The sequence below is a fragment of the Myotis yumanensis genome, unplaced genomic scaffold (genome assembly GCF_028538775.1).
Source record: "Myotis yumanensis isolate MYYU_CA2020_CCGP unplaced genomic scaffold, mMyoYum1.0.hap1 SCAF_10, whole genome shotgun sequence".
Taxonomy (NCBI): domain Eukaryota; kingdom Metazoa; phylum Chordata; class Mammalia; order Chiroptera; family Vespertilionidae; genus Myotis; species Myotis yumanensis.
The window spans coordinates 73,868,857-73,888,658 of NW_027223761.1; the positions used below are offsets into that span (position 1 = coordinate 73,868,857).

The 19,802-nt window shown below is 37.7% G+C and overlaps 1 protein-coding gene across 10 annotated transcripts in view; it reads right to left on the reverse strand.

Annotated features, from left to right (window-relative positions):
* The window catches only part of GRIA4 (glutamate ionotropic receptor AMPA type subunit 4), a 433,261-nt gene that overhangs the window by 398,743 nt on the left and 14,716 nt on the right, over positions 1-19,802 (reverse strand). The window lies entirely within an intron of this gene.

The following is a 19,802-nucleotide window of genomic DNA, read 5'->3' on the forward strand; positions in this document are numbered from 1 at the left end:
TTTTCAAATTCCATACCACATCACCTAACTTTTTCAATGAAAAATGTTTGCCAAAATAAAGCAAAACTATAAATGTGTTGCTAAGAAATTCTGAGAAGACAAGCATAATATAAATTATTTTTTGCACTTTTTGTAGTTTTGAAAATGTTATAAAATACCCAACTTCTTAGGTAAGAAAATGTATTTTTTTCATTATCCTTTCTAAATATTAGGGAAACATTTACATCAGCCCATTCAGCACAAATAAACCTTAGATTATATTTTAAAAGTTAAAATATAGGTATTTGCTAATATAAATGTTGAAGTACTCATTCTCTAATTATATTCTCCATTAATCATATATTGAAATAACTCTGGTGAGTTTTAAAATATATATTTATGAAATATTGAAGATTTTAAATACCTGTAGTAATTAGTAATAGAAGTAATCAAATGATGACAAATGCTGCATAAGATGCAAGCCGTATAAGAATATAGGAAACACATACTCTTTTTCTTTTTCATGTTTAAGTGAAAATTAAGATCAACCTGTAAGTTGAAGGGTGTAGAAAGCATAATTCTTGTTGCTCTCTTCAGATTTTATGATTCTTTGCTACCTTTTTATTGTAAGGTGCTGTGGCACAGTAGGAGAAGTTTGGAATCAAACTAAGGAGACATGGATTAATAATCCCAGCTGAGGCATGTTACTTTAGGAAATTCATGTAGCTTTCTTGATAAAAGTAATTACCTCATTTAATAGATATTTTCCAACATAACAGCCTTTGATTAGCATGGTTATATTATGGAAAATCTAAAGACAGCATAATTGTAAATTAAACTATTCACTGTACAATTTTGAAAGAAAATATTGAGATATGTCCTCAAATTTTCTAAGATGAAGTTTTTTGAATTGTTTCATACAACATTATTTCATTTACTTTCATAATTACTGTGCGGCATAGAAATGGTCGACTCTGGCCATAACAGGGCGCATGATTGTAAGATGATGCTGAAATCTCTGCAGGGGTGGGAGCCTCGGGTCCCTTTTACAGTTACTCAGAAATGGCCGTAAGTGTGCTTCATACATAAAACTAACAGTATCTCTTTAAACAGAATTTTAAAATATACTCTGAATTTACTCAGGTATTCATCCCATTAGTAAACTTGAAAAAAGCAACTTTTCTTCAAAAACTAATTGGTGGAGTTGGGAAGAGAATGCACATTAAATTAGGTTTAGCATGGCATAAACACTCCCTCCTCCCATGGAGTTCATGTGATAAATGAGTATTCCCTTTCCAAGTAAGAGGGAGATAAGATGTATTTGCTGACTAATTTATGATTTGTTTGTTTTCTTGGTTGGTTTATTGTTTAAAGAAAAAAATAATGAAATACTGAGTTTACATAAATATTTGCTGATTATCTACTATGTGTACTGCACTGATTTGAAAACTGAGAATTGATAATAGAAACGTGTGTGTACATAACTTATTAATAAAAACGGTTAAAAATGATAGCAGCAAAGGGAAAGGAAGAATGAATTTTATCCTGTGAAGTTAGAGAAAGAAAAAGTGAGTTCTAATAATTCCAAAAAAAAACAAGTAAAGAATGAAAGCAGTTCTCTCAAGGAGATAAACTAAAGGTAAAAATATGAAAAACTTGATATCAATGAAGAGACTTTGAAATATTAAAGTGAAGAATAGTGATTTTAATTAAAAAAATCTAAACAATTAAACATGTTATTTTAAAAAGGGTATAAATAACATACACTAATAAAATATGGAGGAAAAAAACATCCTCTAGGTGCAGATTCCTGAAAAATTATTTGTTAAGATCACTACTATGTACTTCTCACATTTGTTTATAAATGACTGCGTGTATTATTGATGGAACAGAAGAATGTGATTTAGAACAACAGGTATTCAGTACATTCAGGTTAGCTGCATATACACTGTTTCTTGACTATTGTTGGTAGAAGCCCCAGGCCTTCACAGCCTCTAGTTAACACACTGTTTCTGAACTATCTCTTCCACAACATCTCACACTGTTCATATCAGCATGACCTCTCTGCTGCTTTGGTTACACATCAATCATTGTCAATATCACAGCTTCCATTAGTGTTTCAGTGCACAACTGCAGGATTTCTGTGGGGAAGCACTTCACAATTTCACTCTTGCATAGGAACTCAGCATAAGAGCTAGTTCTTTCAGAAAAGCAATTAATATCACCTATCAGGTGACATCAAAAAGTTAATTCAAACTTGCATGATGTACTGGTAGCAAAAATGAACCATTACAAGAATTCAGAATCTCAGATATCCATGTTAATTAGAACTAGTACTTCATTGGTGATGAACCATCTTCCTTCATGATCATTCCCACATGGATTAGTGTCTAAGAATCTTTATTTTACCTCCATTCTAGAATAGCAATATGCTATAATGACTCTCAAATATGAATTGTTAAAAACCTGCTAGGTTTTCGCCTGACCAGTGTGGCTCAGTGGTTGAGTATTGACCTATGAACCAGGAGGTCACGGTTTGATTCCCAGTGGGGGACATGGAGGAGGCAGCAGGTCAATGATTCTCTCTCATCATTGATATGTCTATCTCTCTCTCCCTCTCCTTCTCCCTTTCTGAAATCAATAAAAATATTTTTTAAAGAACTGCTAGGTATTAGACACAATGCCTTATTCTCCTGGCTGGAGCTTTGTCTGTCCTTAGAATCTGCAGAGCACACTGTGGTTACTACTATCTAGTTTATATGATGGTCATCTCTTTACATCTTATTTCTCCTTCTATACTTCACACTTCATGAGGGCAAAGCATTTATCTGGCTTTTCTTTGAATCCTCCATGTTGTCTAGCATGGTATGATGTATTGGGTAGGCATTTAGTAAATATTGATAAATAATTGTGTTAACAAATGCATATGCTTTTTTTCTGAGGTGATTCATAACATACAATATGTACACAATGCAGAGATACTATTCCCTAGAGAAATTCAGTCTAATTTAAAAGTATTACTTTTAAAACAGCAATAATATTACAATAATGTTTTATATTATGCTGCTGTAAGCAAAATAATTGTTCAAGGTTATAGGCATATAATTCTATTACAAATAACATGCATTAAAATTAAATATGTATTTCCATTTCTAGAATTAGGGGCAACAAAGCTTTTTTTCATTCTTCATTCTAGTAAGATCATCTAGCTTCATGGAAAATATTTTCAAACGGTTGCTTATATTCTTAACAATAATGTGGAGTACAAATATCAAAGTTAAACAGCATTTTGTCAAGTTTTAATCTTATAAATGCTCTAAATTCTCCTCTGTCTCTACACTTAAGATTTCAAATTAAAAATCATTGTTTTCCATTGATACATGCTGAGGTCATTATGCTAATAATACCAGCTAAAAAGTCAAGAAACTGAATCATCCTGGGGTAAGATTCAAACACATCAGGCTGAGGGGAACAGGATGGTCTGATGGTCGTGACCGATACTGCACAGATTCAATTTTGCCAAGTGCAGCTAGAACAAAGCACCTCTGTGCTTTATTTGAAATAATTTATTGTTGAGAGATACTGCCATTCCATGTCATTGTTTTAAGATTTCTCTTTACAGAGAGTGCATGGATTACATAAGCATCCTTTTCCCAAAGCATATGTTTACAGTGACATTGCCACAACAGTGAGGAAGCATCGCCATATGGCATGCACTAAGTGGGGCTAGACTTAGACAATGGGCTCCTGGATCCTGGGAACACTAGGGAAAATGGAGAGGAGCAATTTTTCCATGTTAGCCTTGATAATGTATTGGTTACTTTTGCATTATGTCTATGGAGACAGGAAATGGATGAAAATATAGGATGTTTTGATTCGGTATGTGTGTCAGGTAGAGTAAGGAAAGAAATGAGACTCAATAAAAAGTCACTTTGAACTTTAAAAGGTTAAACTTAAAAAAAAAAAAGAGAGAGAGAGAAATAGAAAAATGCCACAGTATCCTTGGGGGATAAAATGAGAACAGAAAATTATAAGAAAAACATAAAACAATTATACCATCTACACTTTTGGTCATCATTGTCTCAAAATGTATATTTCTTAAATATTATCTGACTTTATAAGATGAAAATTTTATAGTATTGAACATTCTATATGGGGAATCATTAATAATAACTGAAATGATGAAAAGCAAGAAGGCATCTGTCTTTTGTTTTCTTTGCATTGCAAGCTGCTCAGGTTGTATTCTAAAACTGTCTGCTTCAGGTGTAATGGATATATAACAAACAAAAGCTGGTGTTAACATACATGCATGCTAACAGAGATGTGAGGCAGAGTTGCCTCTCAGTTGATGTGACTATTCATCTCTTGGGTCTTCTGGCAACATTCCATGCCAGACTACAAAGATCATCTTTTATACCTTCCTGTTTCTAAACTATCTTGAATAAATGCATATATATGAGTATATGTATGTACTATAGGCCCAATGCACAAAATGTGTGCACTCAGAGGATCTCTCTTAGCCTGGCCTGCACCCTCTCACAGTCTGGGAGCCCTTGGGGGATGTCTGACTGACAGTTTAGGCCTGTTCATGGGGAGCAGGCCTAAGCCATCAGTTGGACATTCCTAGCACTCCCTCGAAGGCAGAGAGGCTTCTGCTAATGCCACTGTGCTCTTCAGTCATGAGCCCAGCTTCTGGCTGAGTGGTGCTCCCCCCTGTGGGAGCACATTGACTACCAGGGGGCAGCTTCTGCATTGAGTGTCTGCCCCCTGGTGGTAAGTGCACATCATAGACACTGGTCGTTCCGCCATCGGGCCAAAATCGGCTCTCTGACATCCCCCGAGGGGTCCCAGATTGCAAGAGGATGCAGGCCAGGCCAAGGGACCCCACCAGTGCACGATCGGGGTCGGGGAAGGATATGAGAGGTTGGCCAGCCAGGGAGGGACCGGGAGAGGGCTCCAGGGCGTGTCGGGCCCGTCTCATTCGGCTGGACCCCAGCAGCAAGCTAACCTACCCATCAGAGCATCTGCCCCCTGGTGGTCAGTGCATGTCATAGAGAGCAGTTGAGCAGCCTAAGCATATCATTAGCATATTACCCTTTGATTGGTTGAACGGCCAACTGGATGACCCAACTCTTAGCATATTAGGCTTTTATTATATAGGATATGCTTTTTTCTTTAAGATTTGAGTTTATAGAGAATAATGAAAATAAATAAGGTTAGAGTTTACTATGATAATTACATTATAAATTAAAATGAGAAAATTAGTTCATATTGGTCAATAATCAAGGTCAAAGGCTTCCCTTAGCCACAAACACAGTTTCAAGAGCAGTGACGGTGCAGGTCACTCGAGGGACCGTTTGGCTGGGAGGCTCTGCATGAAGAGAAGGAACAGTCTCTTCTCCTGCCTCTAATGATCTGTGAAATGGCAGGAATCCAGGGCAAGGCTCACCCCTGTGCTCCAACAAAAATTAAAACATGTCCTTCATAGCATTTCCCTTTGTCTAAAATGTAATTTCCACAATTCCTATGTCAATTTTACTTAGTGGCTTCTCTTAAAGTAAAACCAATGAAATTTATCATCTATATTCTATGCTTGACACTCACTGTGAGGCAGTCATTTATCAGCACTGTGACAGATCCTCTCCACACTGTCTTCCCCCTCAAACACCGGTGTTTGCTCCCAAGTCACACATCATATATTTATACTGAACCTTCTTAGTGTGGCTGTAACTCAAATACTGATATTTTATTTTACCTTTATGCAGTTGATTTTCTACAGAGAGGTTAATTTCCCCAGTTCGATTTTGTATTCTAAAGAAAATTTAAAGTAATTTATTTCTGAAGTCTCTGATAGTATTATTCTAGAGAATATTCAAATATAAGACTCCTATATTTGATTGCAGATAAGAGACATAGTTGCAGTATTAGCTGTCAATGCACATCAGAAACCCTGTATGTCATCTAATTTCTTAATGCCTCATTTTTAAAAAAAATATATTTCTTTATTGATTTCAGAGAGGAAGGGAGAAGGAGAGAGATAGAAACATGAATAATGAGAGAGAATCATTGATTGGCTGCCTCCTGCACACCCCACACTGGGGATGGAGTCAGCAACCCAGGCATGTGCCCTTGGCCAGAATCGAACCTGGAACCCTTCAGTCCGCAGGCGAATGCTTTATCCACTGAGCCAAGCTGGCTAGGGCAATGCCTCATTTTTTAAATACTGTGGAGTATTATACATGTGTGAGGAATGCTCATAGGTATATAGACAACGATATTCATATTCGTCAAATCCCATCCTGAAATTGCACACCCAGTATTTTATTGGGGCATGTAATAAAATACCGGTGCATACTCCAGAGTGTGTGCACTATTTTATAATGGATTAAGAAAACTTTTCGAAAATTTATTTATACAAAGAATACAACTGACACTGATGTCCATCCCAGCTCTTTCTACAGCTATTTGAATATTAAACTGCCTACAGAGGTCCACTAGACAGAAATTCCTAACTCAGTTCGCTTTAAAATGAATGCATAATATTGCTTTAAGACCTTTATTTCAATATTGTCATAAACTGAGAGTTTCAATATTGTCAGTTGTGTTTTATTATCACAATCACGCAGCCAGCGCATGTATTCCATAACAAGTCCATATAGGCGACCTAGGACATTTGGGCACTGAGGCACTAAAAAAGTAGCTACTCCTAAGCATATGTAGTCCATTGTGAAATAGGGAAAGCTGTATGGAAACTGAAATACATTTTTTTGAATTTGCAGTTCACTTCCTGTCTGAGGGATATTGGACAAGTAGCAAAGCAGCCCTAGTTATAGTGGATTGATACATGCAGCAGGCGCTAGGCTTTATACTTCACAGGCAAGATCTCAACCAAAGCTCACAGCAGCCCTGCAGGCTTACCGCTGTCCCTGCTTTGCATTTGGAGACTCAGAAAGGTTCAGTAAGGGGCCTAAGGGCAGGATGCCTCTGAGGTGGCAGAGTCCGTTGGCAGCCTAAGAACAGAAAGCACCAGGCTATTGCTAGATCCTGGGTTCTAGTGATTTCTCAGGATTGCTTTGAGAATCACATACTATAGGACTCTATGGAAGGTTTTGTAAATGATAAGCTGGTTGTCATTTACATGATTTCAAAAGTGTCTTCCAGGTCTGGGATTCTGGGTTTGAAGTTGAACTAGGTATAGAATGCAGCTCATTTGATTTGTAGAATCGGCATTTCTGTGGTACAAGAGATGTCCAGTTATTCCATTACTCCAATACATTATACCTAGAGACCGCTTGAAAGAAAGCATTGTCATCCTGACTGGTTTCTCAGTGGTTAGAGCACTGGCCCGTGCACAAAGGATTTTGGGTTCGATTCCTGATCCAGGGCACACATCAGTAGCAGGTTCGCTCCCTGCCTCCTGGCAGGGGCTCTTTAGGGGTTTAGTTGGCAACCAATTGATATGTCTCTCTCAGATCAATGTCTCTGTCTCTCTCTCTCTCTCTCTCTCTCTCTCTCCCTTTCTCTCTCTCCCTCCAAAAAAGCAATGGAAAAAAATAAAACATAACCTCAGGTGAGGATTAACAAAAAACAAAAACATTGTTATGGCAAATAAGTATGTGTGGGGTTTTTTTGTGTTTTTTTTTAACTCCAGTGCAATTATACTTGATCTGTGGATTCACAGCTTGAAGAATAATGCAAATCTACATTCAGAAACATTTACTGAGAGTTTCTTATGATTTACACATTGTGCTCAGGTGATGTAAGAAAAATAGATGGAGACTATGCCCTTGAGAAATTAGTCTACTGAGCAGATTTGCAACTTCTGGATTATTTGTAAGCTTATACTTTAGGATCAGATTTTTTTGAATTGGACAATGAGAAAAATAATACTTTAGATGGATCCATCTAAAGTACCATCTAAAGTATTATTTTTCTCATTGTCTATGTGTGTATATATATACGTATATATATATATATATATATATTCAAAGAAATGTCAATATTGTCATGTATATATATCTTCAAAGAAACGACAATATTGTCAGTTGTGAAAAACATGTCCATAAAAAAAATCTTGAATTTAAGGTCTGTTTCAAACAGAAATAGTTATAAAAGAAACAAGTTTCCTCTCTTTAAAGCATATTCATTTATTAAGTTTATTTCATCATTATTGAACACTTATGGGAATGTTTGTCTCAATACAGAAAATACAATGCAAAACACCATGGGGTTACTGTCCTCAAGGAGCTTCTATGTTTACGATTTGATTTGTTTTAAATCCTGCAAGATATTGGGGAGTTGCCTCGGCAAATATCTTAAAAGCTGAGAAGTCTCTCCCTAACTAAGGACACTTGAGTTCTTACTTCCCACCTCTATCTGAGGCACATGCCAGGGTCGTGTATTCTCTGGTGACTCCTGTGAAACTGCTCTTTGCTTAATTTTTTCAGGGGACACAAAGACCTAAATAAAAAATAAAACTATGGGAAGTAAGCTTCGAAGTTTCCAGGAGCCAGCTGGACCTTATTCAACTGGGGGCCACTTACTAAATTCCAACCAGTTGTTGCCATTAGGAAATTCTGATTCACTATAATAAGGATTTTATAATTTTCCAGACAAGTCAAAGATCTAAAATATTATGTACAATCTACCAATTGTTAGGTTGGAAACAAATAAATGTTTTAAAGTCTTATGGATCAAACAAGACAGCTTTTGTAGCTTCCTTCCCATGATCTTCCCCGAAATTCTTATTTACTTTTAATCTAAATGTATATATTCTGGCCACTCCTTCTTATTCATCATTTTAACCATCACCTACATGTTGATCATTCTAAACCCCGTATCTCCATCCCAGCTCTTTCTACAGCTATTTGAATACTCAACTGCCTACAGAGGTCCACTAGACAGAAATTCCTAACTCAGTTCGCTTTAAAATGAATGCATAATATTGCTTTAGGACCTTTATTTCATATACCTTATAATAAACCCTCCACCATCTTCTAAGTCATAATCCTGAAGATTTCTTTCTCCTCCCCTTTCTTCAGCCATAAATGTCTGTATTTTATTTTGTACACATGAGGCTGAGTAAATGATATATTTAATTATTTTAATGATTACTGTGCTTATACTACTCCTCCTCAGAGGACAATACCTAAACACGTTATATGGTGTGTTTTAATACACATTGTTTTACATGTTTCTAATTAAAATCAAGGTACATATTTTTTTCTCCTTGATTTATTATTTAGACTCCTAAAGCACAAGTAATTCGATTAACCTGCCAAAAATTCGCATAGTGAGCAACAAAGCTGGGAATTGAGTACAGACCCAATGCTCTCTGCCTTCACCAGTGAGCTGGGTTTGGAGAGATAGAAGTGGTTCTACAATTGGAAAAAGGTGTAAAGATGCTCAAAACAGTGCCACTATTATGATACTGGGTGTAAGTGAGAAACAGCAGAGGCCAGGAAGTGAGAGGTATAAATAAAGAGACATGTTTGGAGTAGAATCTTCTGAGAAGATGAGAAGTCAATTTTGTAGACTAAAGAACCCAGAACAATGAGGCATGATGAGAGATGAGTGAGGCTTTAGCAGTTGGGTTCATTTTCTGTTCTTGCACCTGTCTTTTCTCTCTAAATTGATCCTTCATACCCATGCCAGAATAATGATCCATGAATTCCACTTTTCATAATACCAGTCCCCTACCTAAACCTTCAAATATTCCATTATTTTCTTGGCTTGAATAGTCCTGAATTTCTTATGGACTTCCCTATACCTGCTTCCCCTCACTCTAACTCCTCTCAGATCCAATGAGATACTTTGTTATGCCACCCCCATCCTTGTCGAGGTTACAGCTTTTGCTTGCTCTGTGAAAATCTCTTTATGCTTCTCCCTTTCATCTCCATTTCTTTTATGACAGAATTAAATTCTACTTTATTAAGGTTTATGTTTATGAAGTCTGGCCTCTTCTGATATTCTTTGATGATTGTTATATAATACTGTACACTGTACCTTCTAATTTAACACTTATTCCCTTATTTCAAATTAACTTACTTCAGCTTTTCTGGCAGATTTATAAGCTTTTTAAAGTCCAACATCACATCTAGTATTTTTTTTAATAAAATGTGTGACACAATAAAGGAAGAAAGATAGTTGCCAAATGAACATTCAATTAACCAAAGTGACAACAGAACACTTAAAAAGCTGCATATTAATAGGGGCCGAATAACTTGTTAACAAACATACAGATGTTAAAGGAATACAGAACAGAGAAATGATAAGGAATTTGATGTCTCTGAGACAATATGAGTGGTTCAATTCATGGGTGTTGAGTCTAAGCAGGGGCTGACAAAGAATTTTGTTTTTATTATTTCCATATAAATTCCTACATCTAAGTAAATCAATCTGATCTTATTTCATTAATCACATTAGTCTGGGTAATGTAGAGACCTTTTCTTTAGCCTATTATGTTGGTCCTATCAGAGATAGTCAAACTGTCTTTCTGAGAACAGAAAGAAGAAAATGGCATTTGAAGTACATTATAAATACATTAACAAAGGCAGGGCTGGCTGCCTCCTCCCCGGTAGAATCATAGCATTTGTCACATTGCATTAAGATTTGCAGCAGTCAACACTAGATTGTGTGCTACTTAGGAACAAAGAGACCTGTGTCCCCAGAGTGGAATACTGCTTGGCACACGAGACACACAAAAATTGTCTTTGAAACTGGATAGAAATGAAAGGGTTTCAGTGGATCTAGGTGCTGTGTAAAAAACAAGGTTGGGGTAGAAATGGGAATGAAACGTTGAAGCTTCCATCAGAATTTTAAATGGAGATCTGTGATATCTCTATCCGTGGCCAGCGTCCGGGCAGGATCAGTCGTTCAGGTGAAACAATCCTCATGAGACCTCTGAACTCAGAGGAAAGATGGGGCACAATTTGTATGACTGTCCCTTCGAACTTGGAGACTCTAATTACAGGACTTCTAGCCTCTACACCCTGAAGGCATGTGTTTTAATGAGAAATAACCTTTACAATCCTTCGCCCTTCACTCACTCATATGAACAAGTCCATAAAGAATCGGTTTCCATTTTTTTTATAGTCGTAACAGTCATAAAACAGAATCTGAAACAATTCCTTAATTGGATGCTCAAAATATTATTTAAAACACTAGTATTTCACCGTCAATTCCCAAATTCTCTATTCTCATATCCATGTGCTCAGCAGGTATTAATTCAATGCTATTCTGTGACAGGCATTGTGCCATGAGCCAAGCACTAGGGATTTGCTCACAAATACAATGGCATCGAGTCACCTGGGAGCTCACATTCCAGAAGAATATGTGATAATATAATGTGGCAAGGTAACCTCAAGGTACCATGGGTTCATAGTAGAGCCCAAACCAGCTTAAAGTGGTCAGAAAAGACTACCTGGAGGGAGTGACCAGATCCAAGAGCCATCAGATCCCTCCTGCAGCTATCAAGGACACTTCCAACAAAATGGAAGTTCATGTGGGCAACCAGACTTGGTAAGTTATATAATTCCATTGGCAATGAAAAATGCTTGTCATCACCAATCATTCTCTTGGCTCTTTTAAGTGAGCAGGGATAAGTAAATACAATAACTTAATGTAATACCTTTAGATAATTAAAACTGATATTTTAATTTTAAAATAATGAAAGTGTATAAGCAAAGAGATAGAACATGACAACTGCTAAGTGGACATGATATTCTGACAACAAGCCCTCATATTGGCTAAACTATTTAAAAATCTCCCTAGATTATCGGTCACGTTTGGACAGAGCAAACAAGCTCAATACTTAGTGATAAGATTACTATATTTTGAACAAAATAATTTAGCAAAAAAAATAGAAACAGAAGCACAAATACAAAGAACAGACTAACAGCTGAGAGAAGGGGGGGCGAGTTAGAGGGCTGGGTGAAAAAAGGTGAAAGGATTAAATAAAAAATATATTTATACACACACACACACACATATATCACATAGACACATACAAAAATATGGTGAGAACCAGAGAGAAAGGGGGTGGGGGTAGGTGGATATGGGGAAAGGGGAGATAGATAAGGCTGGAAAGGGGCTTTACTTTGGGTGATGGGCGCACGATGAGTGGCAGATGATGCCTTGTTGAGTAGTACACTTGAAACCGGTATGGTTCTGTTAACCAATGTCACCCCCATAAATTCAATAAAGAAATACTATGTTTTCTTTCCTTTAGATATTGTTAATAAGGAAAGTATAAATATATACTTTTTGGAAACATGTAAAATACTCAGAAACATGTCAATTAAAATAGGAATTCTGCATAACACTAAAGAAAAATAATCACTATCAGCATTTTGATATAGTCTTTTCAATCTCTTTTATATATTACTAGAGGCCCGGTGCACAAAAATTTGTGAACTGGGGGGGGGGGGGGGGGGGGCGGTCCTCAGCGCGGCCTGTGCCCTCTCGCAGTCTGGGACCCCTCGGGAGATAACGACCTGCTGGCTTAGGCCTGCTCCTGGGTGGCAGAGGGCAGGCCCAATCCCTAGGTGCAGCCCCTGGTCGGGCCAGAGCAGGGCCGATTGGGGAGTTGGGGCACCGCCCCTTATCATGCACAGAGCAGGGCAGATTGGGAGGTTGCGATGCCAACCCTAGTCATGCTCAGGGTAGGGCCGATTGGGGCGTTGGGGCACCGCCCCCTGTCACACTCAAGACAGGGTCTATAGGGAGGTTGCGGCGCCACCCAGTCATGCACAGAGCAGGGCCCATCAGGGGGTTGGGGAGCTGCCCCCTGTCACGCACAGAGCAGGGCCCATCAGGGGGTTAGGGAGCTCCCCCATGTCACCCACAGAGCAGGAACGATCAGAGCGTTGAGGAGCTCCCCCCTGTCACTCACAGAGTAGGGCCGATAGGGGAGTTGGGGCACTGCCCCCTGTCACACACAGAGCAGGGCTGATCAGGGGGTTGGGGCGCCGCCCTCTATCACCCACAGAGCAGGGCCGATCAGGGGATTGGGGCGCAGCCACTGTCACACTCAGGGCAGGGCCAATGGGGAGGTTATGGCTCTACCCCGTCACACACAGAGCAGGGCCCCTTGGGGGGGGTTGGGGCGTTGGGGCACTGCACCCTGTCACACACAGAGCTGCAGGGCGATCAGGTGGTTGGGGAGCTCCCCCATATCAGGTACAGAGCAGGGCTGATCAGGGGGTTTGGTCGCTGCCCCCTGTCACGCTGATCCCGGTGCCGGGAGGCCTCGCGGCTCCGCTGATCCCGGTGCTGGGAGGCCTCGCTGCTCCGCTGATCCCGGTGCTGAGAGGCATATTACCCTTTTACTATATAGGATAGAGGCCTGGTGCACAGGTAGAGGCCAGCTGGTTTGCCCTGAAGGGTGTCCTGGATCAGGGTGGGGGTCCCCACTGGGGTGCCTGGCCAGCCTGGATGAGAGGATGATGGCTGTTTACAGCTGGTCACACCCCCTTCAGGGTGGGGGTCCCCACTGGGGTGCCTGGCCAGCCTGCATGAGGGGATGATGGCGGTTTGCATCTGGTCACACCCCCTTCAGGGTGGGGGGTCCCCACTGGGGTGCCTGGCCAGCCTGGATCAGGGGATGATGGCTGTTTGCAGCTGGTCACACCCCCTTCAGGGAGGGGTTCCCCACTGGGGTGCCTGGCCTGTCTGGGTGAGGGGCTGAGGGCCGTTTTCAGGCTGGCGGGTGACTGAAGCTCCCAACCTGTCCTTTTTTTCTTTTTTTTTAATTCTGGGCCAGCTTTAGCTCTGAGGCTTGGCTCCAGCTCTGAGGCCTCGGCTGCTGAAAGCAGGTATCTGGTTTGTCTGGGTTCTATAATTGTAACACTGTTGCGGTCCTGCTCACTCCATCTCTGAGATCCCGGCTGGCTGAAAGCAGGAATTTGCGTTTGTTCTATAATTGAAACAATGTTGCAGTCCTGCTGGCTGAAGCCCAGCTGGCTGAAAGCAGGTTTCTGGGGTTTTGTTTAGCTTCTATATTTGTAACATTGTTTCTTAAACTGCAAACTCAGAGGCTGGCAGCAGCAGGCGGGGAACGCTGGCTTCCTCCGTCACTGAAGCAAGCAAGCCTCCTGTTAGCTTCAAGCTGCCTGGCTGCCGACTGCCATCTTGGTTGGCAGTTAATTTGCATATCGCCCTGATTAGCCAATGGGAAGGGTAGCAGAGGTACAGCTAATTACCATGTTTCTCTATTATTAGATAGGATAACTCTTATTAAACTAAAATCAAAAGACAACCTATCTTTTCTTCACTAACCACTATATCTTATACTAGTGGCCTGGTGCATGAATTCATGCACATTGAAAGGAAATTAATTAGAAGAAATATTTTAATATCATTATTGGCCCTTTCTCTATAATAGAAATGTCAGAGATGAAAGAAAATTAGTAAAATGCACATGAAAATGATATATAAATTGATTAATAAATAAAAAATGACATGATATAACAACAAAGACATGATATAAAAACAACAAAAACATGATATAAAAACAACATTGATAAAAACAATGACTGATAAATTGATTAAACTTATTCTAATATCTCCCTGTACACCACATTAAGAGTAAAAACACTTTCAGAGTGCTTAACTAATTTTGCTTGTGATGAAGTATTTACAACTTTAACATCCCACACTCTTCAAACCTGTGAGAAAGCAACATATAACTGACCATGTCTGAAAACGGATTCAAGTAGGAATATTCCTAGTCTGTCTAGAGTTTGTCCTTGTGAAATATTAATAGCCATGGCAAATGCTGGCATCATGGGAAACTTCAGCTTCAGAATGTCAACAAAAAACAACCAAATTCACGATCGACAATGACAGATGGAAATACACACGTGTGATTGGTGCCAGCGAGAGCTTTATATGTATGAATCAACATTTATTTTTAAATTGCCAGTGCGTGTCATATGTACCAGCCAGTTGGTTGGTTGGACAGTCGGTCGGGTGATTGGATGATCAGTCACTTAGCCTTTTATTTATATAGATTTTTCTCATATGTTAAAAGTATCTAAATCTTGGTAATTAAAAATTACATACTATTCTTCCAAATAGCACATTGGTTGCAGTAAAATAATTGAAAAACACAAGAGTATAACTATCACTAAATAAATAATTTCCCCTTGAAATAAAACATAGTAAAAGTATAGGAGAGGTGAACATATTATTTTGAAAATAAAAACATTCTAGGAAAATTCTCTCTTAATAAAATATTCACACTTGGTTTCTTATCTCTGATTTTATCACTTCTGTAAAATGAGGCTTATTTTCAGTTACTTGTTTTTATAACATATAACCATTACCAACTTTCATGAAATTAACAAGAATCAATGCTAAAAGCATGTATGTATTAAATATATAATAAATTCTAATGTTTATCCTATATTACATAACTAACAAAGTATAAATTCATTTACAAAATTATTCTTATATATATTTACTGCATTTTGATTTTCAAAAAAGAAGTACGTTGTATTGGGAAAAAGTATGTACATAAAAGTTCAAACTTCATTATTTTGGAGTCAAGGAACAACCATACCTTGCATATTATATATGTTATTATGTTATTTTTTCACTGTATTTTTTCCTTTGATAAGGTCTGTGTATATGTGTGTGTGTATGCATCTAGTATTCATTTGTATGTAAATATAAAAACATACATGGTGGTAATTATACTAATTATTATTCTAGTCTTACAATGGTTTTTTTTTTTAATATGTTTTCATTGATTTTTTTTAAGAGAGAGAAAGGGAGAGGGAGAGAGAGAGACATATTGATCATCTGCCTCCCTCAAGTCCCCTACTAGGGATCAAGTCCACAATCCAGGCATGTGCCCTGACTAGAATCAAACCTGAGACCTCTTGGTATACGGGCTGATGCTCAACCAATCGAGCCAGGACAAGACTTACAATTGTTAAACACACTTTTATTAAACCAGTTCTTTCTACTCTATATTAAATGATTGATCGGCAAGTCAGAATTTTAATATAGATGCTTATTTGTGCCAACTAAGTTAAACAATAAACTTCTACCAAGAGCAATAACTTAAAAGAGGAGGGATAATCTGCAAATTATTTCAGAATAAAATGTGTAGTGTTCTATCAGCAATTATACTAATCTGTAAGGAAATTTAATTGCCTTTATACATAAAGATATTTGTTTACTTTTTCCTCCCACCAATCCCATCTTTTTTCCAACCTGCTTATTATAATAAAAGACCTGGTTTTCAGTCTGAAGATACATGGTTGAGATGATAAACTGAGTATTTTTGTTGTTGAAAGTAATCGTTTTCAAAGGAAAATAGTGAGCAGAATTGCATTCAATAATGGGTTCTACAAAGAGCAACTGAAGTAGCAAACAGCATTTCTTACCTAGAAAATGGTTTCTTAGTGCATTTGGTATGGGAAGGAACCACAGTTCACTATATATGAATGATGAACAGCAGTGCTAGAATTCTTTCCTAAGCACAAATATAAACCCATATGGTAAAGAGCTAATATGCTAATTAGACCGGATGGCGGAACGACCTTCTGGAACGACCTTCCGGAACAACCAGTGGGTGGGGTCGTGAGGCAGCTGGGGCTGTGAGGCAGCAGGGGCTGTGAGGGCTCAGGCAGCCGGTGCTGCAAGGGCTCAGCCCCATGCATCAATTTCATGCATCGGGCCTCTAGTTATGTTATAAACTGCTTAAAATGATTCTAGTCTTCTGGCCCAGAATAAAAAACAAAACCCTCATCCTATCTTACCAGGACATTTGCAAGGCTTCTCCCTGCCTCTGCAGTGCTATTTCCTCCTCCCAGTCAATCTCCCTCCCTACAGACCCCTAAGTGCCATCCCTGCCTCCACTTCCCTGCTGTATTACTGATCCTTAAAATTGGCCATAAACCTTTACATTTTTCCTATGGCTCTTTTGTATGCCTGGGATATTTTATCTCTTTTTCCAGCATGGCAAAATTTCATGCATCTTTTAAGATCCAAGTGAATTATCACATTATTTCTGATAATAAATAAATAACACCTTCCGTGCTTGGGAGGGTGAGAGGTGAGGGGAAGGAAAAGAGAAGAGGTTGGGGCAAAATGAACAACAGTGATTTCCCATATCATTTATTGACTAGAATTTCCAAATATTTACACAGAGCCTTGAAGTATACTATCTCCATAACAATGTACCTATGTTTACCTGGCTATGAGCAGGGATGGTGTGGAAGATTCAAACTCCGCCAACCAATTGATGCTTTTTTAAAAAATCATCCAACTACCTCTATCAATTTCATAAATCATTATAACATTTTTGAGGACAACTTTTTTTACATCTTACTAGACATGTTCCCACCTCCACCCCCCATTACGACACTAGCTCTTATGTAAAAAATAAAGAAGAAAATAAAAGAATATGAAGAAGAAATACAGACTCTTTATACACATAGACACATTTTTTGAGAGGACTCTTAGAAAAGCCATTCTTTCTTAAACAGCCTAGCTGGACTTTAATTAATTTAACCATTCCACAGCTAAATATTGCTAAGTAATGCTTTAATGAGCATTTTCACAATGAGAACTTTTTCCAGATTTATGAATTCAAATGATTCATTCTTTTTAATCCTTTTTGATAAATCATAACAAGTTGATTTTCAAAAGCACTGTATCAATTTTAAATGCTTCAGCCCTTGAGTGATTTAGAATTCTCATTATCTTTACCACCAAATTAGCTAATTTATTATGTAAAACTGTATACTGCATTTCAATTTGTTTTTCTCTGAGTAGTTATATAGATTTCATTTACAGGGTTTATTTATTATGATGTAAATTGTCTGTTCCATATCTTTTGTCCATCTCAATGATGTGTGTGTGTGTGTGTGTGTGTATGCGCACGCACATGCAAGTACATGTGTTATCCTTTACCCAATATAGTTGCATGAAATATTTTCTTGAGATTTGATAGCCTTTGAGTTCTTTAATGTTAAAAAATGTGATGAAATGACAATCTTTGTGGACAATGTGGGAAAATCTGATAAAATAAATTATTTTAAGAGAATACACATTTAACTAACCACACATACATGAAAAGTATTGGTTCATGGCCTGGTGTCATCTTATATCTAACCTGCATCACAACCTATTATTAAATTTAATCATCAATATGGATAATAATGTAGTAGGAAATCATTTAGAATTTAAAAGTTTACCGCTAAGTGAAAGATAGTCTTAATGTCTCTGAACAAGTGGAAATGTGGGAGTGTACAAGTAAAATCTTTCATTTTGAATTTTTAAAAGCACTCTATGAGCTCTATGGAGAGGTTATTTTGTAGCAATTCATGTGGGGGAAAGAACAATGTTAAGTTTAATTGAGTATGAGCTTAGCAAGAACAGAGTGATATAACTAATTAAAACCCAAATAATATTGACCTATATTTGATGTGTATAATGCTTAAATAACTGGAATTAATATTTTCACGTGGGCAGATCATGTCAAATCATGATCTCGAGTGTCAAAAATGGGAAGTTTAATTTTGGACAGATCATGACAGGAATATGGGGTTAATTCAGGTCTATATATTTTAATGGAATTATGATAAATCCAGAGGATATTTATAAGGCCAGAACTTGAATATTAAAAGTTTTAGAAACCATGTTGCACACACAAAAAAAGAATGTTGTTTAGCTTGAAATCAGACAAAGGCGACATGTGATAACTGTTTTTAAAAATGTGAAGGGTTTGAGTCATATAAAAAATAAACTAAATTTGTGTTGTGTTACTCAATTTTGGCTAAGAATTAGTTGCTATAAATACTCAACCAAGAAATGTGCTTCTTCACTTTTTCCCCTCAATCAGTCAGAAAACATTTGTGTATGGAACAAAAATATAGCCACTGTGATAGGCCCCCAGAGTAGAAGTACTAAGGAGGGTTTCATCCCTATCCTCAAGTAATTCACAGTCTAATGGAGTTGTCAGATTAGCTTTCTGTCTCTCTATCTATCATCTATCTTCTGTCTATCTGTCTATCTATCTACCTATCTATCGTCATCATCTATCATATTCCAAGTCATTTATAAAATGCAGGAAGTACCAAACAAGAAATACCTGGCCAGCATCAGTGTTGAATGAAATATCATCTAGACTTTTTATTTATAGCCAGTGTATATTGTGCTTTTTTCCTAAAATGATCTGCATAGTCTTATAAGGTATATTTATGTAAAACATAATGTTCGTATCATATATATTTATATAATTTTAGAAAACTAAGCGCATAAAAAACAAAGTAAAATGTTTAAAATAGGGAGTACTTTGTTACTGAGTAGCAAATATGGCTATCAGAACAAATAGGGAAACATTTTGATTTATAAGTTTTCCATTAAGAAAAGAGGAAGCATACATATTTTTCAGGAAAACAAACAAAGTATTTCTCTTGGTTTAAAAAAATGATTGATTTTAGAGAGAGAGATTAGCTGTTCCATTTACGTATACATGCATTTGTTGCTGCTTTTATGTGTCCTGACTAGGGATCAAACCCACAACCTTGGTGTATCAGAACCATGAGCTAATCAACTGAGCTAAATGGGCAAGGCTTAAGAATCAGCAACAACTCTGCAGAAATCCAGGATCAAACCAGGGACCTTTAGCTCTTCAGTCTAATGTTCTCCCAGCTGAGCTATTTCTGTCAGGCCATCTCTTGATTTTAAATATTTGGAGCAAAGAAGTGGTAAAACGCCTTGCACACTTGCCTATAATGTCTATGTAGTTGAAATTAAGTAATTTAATCAAATATAAACTAGTTGCAAAAGAGAGAGGGATAAAGGGT